Genomic DNA, 6,814 nt, shown 5'->3' with positions numbered 1-6,814 from the left:
GCTGGAGTTCATGATGTATCTGGAATACCTAACATTCTGCATTACTGTTGTTCAGTTCCCAGGATCTTCTACTTTGTGTAGGCTTCCAAATGTCATGAAATGCAATGCAAAGAAAAGGGTGAAAAGTAGCAACGCAACCATGCACATGAATTACAAGTACAAATCGCTGGGCAAATACCTTGGGAAAATCCCTGCAGATGCCCCTGCCTGTGCTGTGGGAATTAGAAACGGCAGAGGTCTATTGAAAAAATAACGACCAGTTCTGGGAACTATGCAGAAAGTAGGAAAAATAATGCGGGGAAGGTCGACATCCCCATCACCATAATCACCCTGCTACTATCTTGGGATGCGGGGGGAATGTTCTTTGAATAAAATTAATGGCTGGTCTCCACTGGCGTGATTATACTTCAGCGTCGGCCTGGTGCTTTCTTTTGGCGCCATCGCAGCCCGAACAGTCCAACCTTCACTGGTCCCGACACGCGGGGAATCTTCCTTCCCGCTCCCCGCCTCGCTGCGCAGGGGCCTTTAGCAACAGCCGGCGCGGGCGAGCGCTCTCTTCACGCAGGCTCCGAGGCCGACGCGCCGCCCCGCCCTCCTTTTAACCTTGAGCGCTGCACGGTCCGGGCGAAGGAGACAGGAAAGGCCGCGGGCGGCGGGCGGCGCTAAGTCCGTCTCGCGGGAACTGAGCCACGGGAAGAGCGCCTCGCTTCGACCTTCTGCAGCGCTCCAGCTGCCATTCGCGGAGGCGGAGTCGTTAACGCTGCTGCGGCCGGGCCTACACGCATTTGCGGCAGGACCTTCGGGGGTCGACAAACAAATCTCCTGGACAAGATGCGGGGCTTTCAGAAGGCATTCAGGTTCCTGAACGCGACAGTGCGGACTCAGATCGTTCCTAGAGCGAATGTACTCTCCAAACCACCTCAAGAAATCCTAACAGCCACTGTAAGTATTTTGACCCCCCCCCCATCAACAGGAAGGTAGCGCAGTGCTTTATAAGCTTAACGTTATAATTGTGTATGTGCGTCTCTGAAATGTTTGTGCATAGTCCTTATATTTTATATTTATATAATTTTATATTTTAAAGTAACAAAATAATATAGTTAAGCTTTTTCATACCATTTTTATACCGCCAGTAGCCAAGGCTCTGCAGAGAGATTTGACTGTTGGAAAGTATAGGAAATGTAATTAAAATTAATGGAATGATTGAAATAGAATGCAGTGGATTTTTTACATAATTAGAATTCACATTCAGGTTTCAGAAGAACAGGAGAAATAGAATCACCTAAACTGAGTGTCAAACGTTATAATCCTAAAGCCATGTTTTTGGCTTTGCTAGAGATAACCTGCATTATGAGGCAGAGTAGGAAGTTACCTGTTTTCGTCTTTTTTATTTTGGTTTCAGATTTTGAGGATCAAAGAAAACCAGGCCCTTTAATGTGTTTCCAGGCCGATTAAAATGGGTTAGAAGTGAAACCATAACAGAGGACGAATATAAAGGGAGGTACTCCCAACCTTGCAATCATACCCTAGCTAAGAGAAAGTACTTCTCATATGGCCTGCCAGAGGACCCGATATAAATTTACCTTAAATTTCATAGAAGAAGTAGACACAATGGTTATCAAAAAACTTGTGATCTGTTATTGAACCCAATGAAACAAAATGAATGCCTCATTATCATTAATTCCCTCTTGATCCTGCTAACAATTTCACCCATGAAAATTCACGCAGGGTGACTCTAACAGAGCCGAGCAGTTCTTCCTCTGTAAAAAAAACACCTTCTGAAGCCGGATTCTGCTCACAAATTGAGGGGCTGGAGTTAATTGCAATTGCCTTTTTCCCACTGAAAATCCCTCAGTTGCTTTTGCAGGACTAGCACTTCAGGGGGAAGTAAGCTTTACAGAGGCAATTTTTGACGGGAAGACAGGGCAGGGGTTCAGAGACAAATCCTGCCAAGGAAGATTCATTTCAGGCCCTACTTGCATGTTTAAATAGTGTCTGTTTAAAAAAGCATGTTTAAGCTTATCTGTAGGCTTGCCTTTTGTTCAAGAGAGACAACTGATTCATAACTGCCTAGAATAAGGGTAGACAAAGCCTTTCAAGCTTTGGGCACATTTGGCAATTTGAGAAACTGCCCTGGACAACCCCAGAAAATGGCTGCAGTGGGAGGTGAGACAGTGGGCCTCCATGGAGAGGTTTGTGTGGTGCTGTGTATTTTCAGTGCCAGTCGAAGATCTGTTTATTTTCCTGGTATTTTAACTGTTAGAATGATTTTAATATTTTATACTTTGTTGTAAATCACTGTTGTGCATTTTATGCTGATCTGTTTCTGTGGAGTTTTATAATGGTGTGTTTTTGCTAGATTGTTAATTTTTTTCTATTTTTACATTTGTACATTTTATTGTATATTGTTATTTTATTGCATACTTTTAAATTATAACCTACCCAAGGAGCCTTACAGCTAATGGGATAGGATAAAAGCAATGGACAGGTAACCTGAGCAAAAGACAGAGTCTCAATTCCTTCAAAGTCACATTCAGCAGCAACAGAAACCAATTTTGCAGGATCTGATAAATTACAAGTTCTGCTTTTGTGGCTTTTAAAAGAAAAAAGAATCCTTTATTTTTAAGAAAGGAAAGTGGTGCCTATGGCATCACTTTGGCTTCCCCTGGCCTAGAATGCTGAACTCACTCTAAAAGAGCCTCCCCCATACTTTTAAAACTGAAGGTTTAACATCCTCCCATTATATAAAATACTCTTTCACAGTGCAGTGAATGAAATCAAGAGGAACAGTGGGTTGAGCCAAATCTCAAAATAATTTTCTGATGTTTGTTTGTTCAGATCCAATGTGTAATAGCAGCAGCCTAGTTCTCAGCCCTACTGCCAGGCATACTTGGAGCCTGGCTGTAAATTATTACTGAACTATGGAATAAACATGTGTTTGTTGTACTATTGGGTACATCATGAGAAGGCAATGATGCTTGAGAAAGTCAAAGGCAGGAGGAGGAAGAGACTAGTTATAAGGTGGATCAGTTCCATAAAGGCAGCTACAGCCTTGAGCAGGGCTGTCATGGACAGGGCATTTTGGGGAGTATTAATTCACAGGGTTGCCATAAGTCAGATGACTTCACAACATGTATCAAAAACAAACATGTACAAGCAGCAAACATGTTTACTACTTTCCACATTTCCCACAGCAAAGCACTGATAACGTGCAAACACTGTAAACAACTTGCAAATAGATCTGAGCACCCTGAGCCATTTGCCCATGGCTGCTTAAAGGTGTGTTTTACATTGCTCTCCATGGGCAATATTTCCTATTGCAGGAAAAATTAGTACCCACAAACTAAAATACCTTGATTTGGAGGCATTCTTAGGTTATTTGTTGTAAAAGTGACTGAATTATCATTTCAGGACTTGCATCCAGGGACCTAGCCCAGAGTCTAATGCCTGCAGAGGTTTTGAGAACCATGCAGAATCTGTGCTGTATGCTCTCATTAATTGTAGTGATGCTAACCATACTATTAATACACAGAGGCACATTTTTCTCCTGCTGAAAATAACCATTATGAAAAAACAATTCAATGCCCATTGTAATTCCTCAGTCCAGATAGCTGTTAGGAACTTGAGCATTATGCCTGCACAATCCTTGTTCTCAGGATCTGATACATGTACCAGGAAACATGGTTTAGGGCACATTTATGCTGCATTTAGGTGCAAATCAAAAGCATAAGCCAAACTGTTTGCATTGGCATGAAAGACTACTGTAGCACACAATCATACAAATTTGCACAACTATAATATCAGTAAGATTTGTGTAGATATTCATTGGTTGAGTGTAGTAAACACAGAAATCAAGAGTTTAAGTACCTCATTTCAGCATTTTCATGGAAAATGTCACTCACCTTCTCAAGTTGCCCTAAAAAACAAACACAAACCAATTCACCTTTGTGTGTAAAAATCTTTGAATTTTGAATCTGGCTGAGTGTTATACCAAAAATACTAATCTAATGGAATGTTGTATGCATTCCAAAACTGAACAGAGAACTAATACCCATTTCTAATTTTTAATATTACAACTAACATAATCACTTCTTATCCTTATACCTAAGTAAATCTACTTTGCCAGTATCTAGGCATAAGACCCATTGGTAACCCTGCTCCCTCACTCTGAGCTCCTTGCAATACAAGGTGTATTCACACTTAAATTTTGTGATTACACACATACATTTAAGTACCCATTGGTAACAGTAGCAGAGTGCTTCATTAATGAACATAGAAGTGTACCTGCAACCAGTTGATACTTTTTATGGCCTATAGGCATGTTCCCTTATCTTCATTATACAAGCTGGCAGCTTATTATTAAGAAACCACATTTCACTACTACAACTTAAAACTCCTTGTATTAGTTCCTCAGTTGTTACAACTGTATCAGTTTCAGAATAAAGCATGCAGTTTTATATGCATAAATTTATATATGTAAATATGTTTTTAAAGATGATGCTCAATATTTGCTTTTTGTGGCCAAGTTAGATTGGCCAAAAAAACTGAACATTTTCCCCCCACTGAATGAATGGGGCACAACTAGATTGTCCACATTACAACTTGCGCAAATGATTTACAGTTGGCTGGGTCAGGTAGACTGATACTGTTTGTAGTGCAAAGACACTTGAAGGTTAGATTGTTGCCACCATGTCCTTGCAAATGGATTAACTGCAGACCTGTAAGTTACTTAGGGGTTTGCTGTGCCAAAAATCACTATCTGGCAATATGTTTCTGGGTTCAATCCTACATTTGCTTCTACCAAGCAACGAGGTTCTAAAGACTAGAAGCGATTAATGCTAAATGATGCAGGTTGTGTACAGTAGAAAATAAAGTGACCACCAAGACTAAGAAGCACAGCACATAGAGTACATGGTATGAACTGATAGAGTACATGATACTTCATAGAATACATAGTATGAACTGGTCAATCTAAGTCAAATCATGCCATACAAACATAGTGATTACAGTGCCTGACAAAGTTGTCCAGAAACAAATGCAGGCATGAATTGCAGGTGCTTTTTGAAGTCCTCCTCAGAACTGAAGTAGGCCTTATAAGATCCAACAGATTCCTCAGGCTCAGATTTTGAATTCTCAGTTTATGACAGCACCCACCAAACTCCCAGTTCAAATTCACAGCAAAGTACAGTGTATTATTTGTATGTGTGCATATGGCAATCCCTTTTAGCCCCTCTTGGTTAGCACTAGGAGCCAGGTTCCAGGGTCTTTCACAGAAGAGAATATGGTAAAGAAGCCGCCCCTCAGAGGAGCCGTTTCCCTGAGCTGCAGAGTGCTGTGTCCCTTGGCAGTTGTACTAGTGAGACAACTGAGAGTCCTTTCAAATAAGGATGAATACTGTATGTGAAGTTTTCCACCTTGTAGGAAAAAGCAAATTACACATAACTTACAATTTTATACACAACTCACTTTTTTCTGGCATGAACTACATTATGACAAAGGACCTTTAGCCCAGAGCAAATTCCTACATCTGGAATATTAAACACAGCATTCACTTCACTTTCTTCCCTTTACAGGATAAAACTATTGCACTACTTGTGATACATGCAGCCATCTTGATCCCATCTTATTGGATTATGAGCCACCTGGAAGATTACAAGAGACGACCCAGTGACTGAAAAGTAGGAGAAATCCACTATGAATGCAGTCACAAAGAAGAGAATGTCAAAAAGAAACTTCTGCTCTCGCTGATGGAGAGTTATCCATGATGGTTATTATAATTAATAAATTTTAAATCATTACAGCTAAAACGGATTTTTATTCAGAGCCATTGTGTACTGCTAATAACAGAAATGGAAAATGGGTTTCCCAGCGGGCTTATTACAAGTGAAGTACTTTATGGGAGAGGCCTTGCCAATTTATCCTGCGTTCTCTTAAATAATATTCCCAGGGCTAAATAAAACTAAATATTAGAAGATGTAGGGTTGCTGCACATATAAAATAGCAGTCTCCTCCTCTCCCACTGTCCCCAAAGAAGACATGAAATAATACCAAATGTGGAACCCGACAGTTAATAGACTGGAACAGGATGGGGTGGGGATAACTCTTTAGAAGGAATAGACTGGAACAGGATGGGGTGGGGATAACTCTTTAGAAGGACCCCATCATGCATTTTGCACTAGCAGGGAAGAGGATGGGAACATGCTGGACTGCTTAATGCCTGCTTCATGCTAACCGTAAAAAAAAATGAGAAAAATTATAATGGCGATTTGTACTGCAGCTACAAAATTTAGACGAATTTAGACTTTCTGGGAAAGCAGAAGGATGGGAAGTACTAAGAAGTCATCTGCACCCTTACAGTTGAAGCTGATGAACTCATGCATGCTTTCTCCCATCCTTTCACTGACTTCCACAAGCAGGCACCATCTTTGGCACTAACACTGGCCTGCACTGACACACTGTTCCAGGCTGCTCCCGTGCTCGTCACACTTGTCACCTCCATGCACACCCCAGATACTATCCATGCCTCAAGTCACATGCTGTCATCCCTCAGTGTGGACTGTCTCAGAGTAGCTGGCCAAGTGCCTCATGCTCAAGTTCCTCAAGGCACTGTGCCGAGTCTCAACCTGGCTTTGCTCCTTTCTTGCGTTCCTTGATCGGGGAAAGTAAGGGAAGAGTCACGTTAAGTGAACGCAGCTGTTCAGTTGTTCTCCTGCCCTCTATTTGTCCATACAGGGTGCAACCTTACCTGATGCCTCTGCAGGTTGTTGGGGCAGCTGGTTGGGCTGAATATAGACTGCAAGCTAGAAATTAAGAA

At 41.5% G+C, this 6,814-nt stretch overlaps 1 long non-coding RNA gene across 1 annotated transcript; it reads left to right on the top strand.

Annotated features, from left to right (window-relative positions):
* Positions 1–564: 564 nt before the first annotated feature.
* Positions 565–5,807, top strand: LOC123021332. The gene is made up of 2 exons (XR_006414300.1): positions 565–942; positions 5,574–5,807. It is a non-coding gene; the product is annotated as an uncharacterized LOC123021332 (long non-coding RNA).
* The last annotated feature ends 1,007 nt before the right edge of the window (positions 5,808–6,814 follow it).

This window comes from Varanus komodoensis, unplaced genomic scaffold (assembly GCF_004798865.1).
Source record: "Varanus komodoensis strain SLA01 unplaced genomic scaffold, ASM479886v1 scaffold16, whole genome shotgun sequence".
In the NCBI taxonomy this organism is placed as follows: Eukaryota; Metazoa; Chordata; class Lepidosauria; order Squamata; family Varanidae; genus Varanus; species Varanus komodoensis.
The sequence above is the reverse complement of the archived record's forward strand: the minus strand, read 5'-3'. Positions and strand labels throughout refer to the sequence as shown.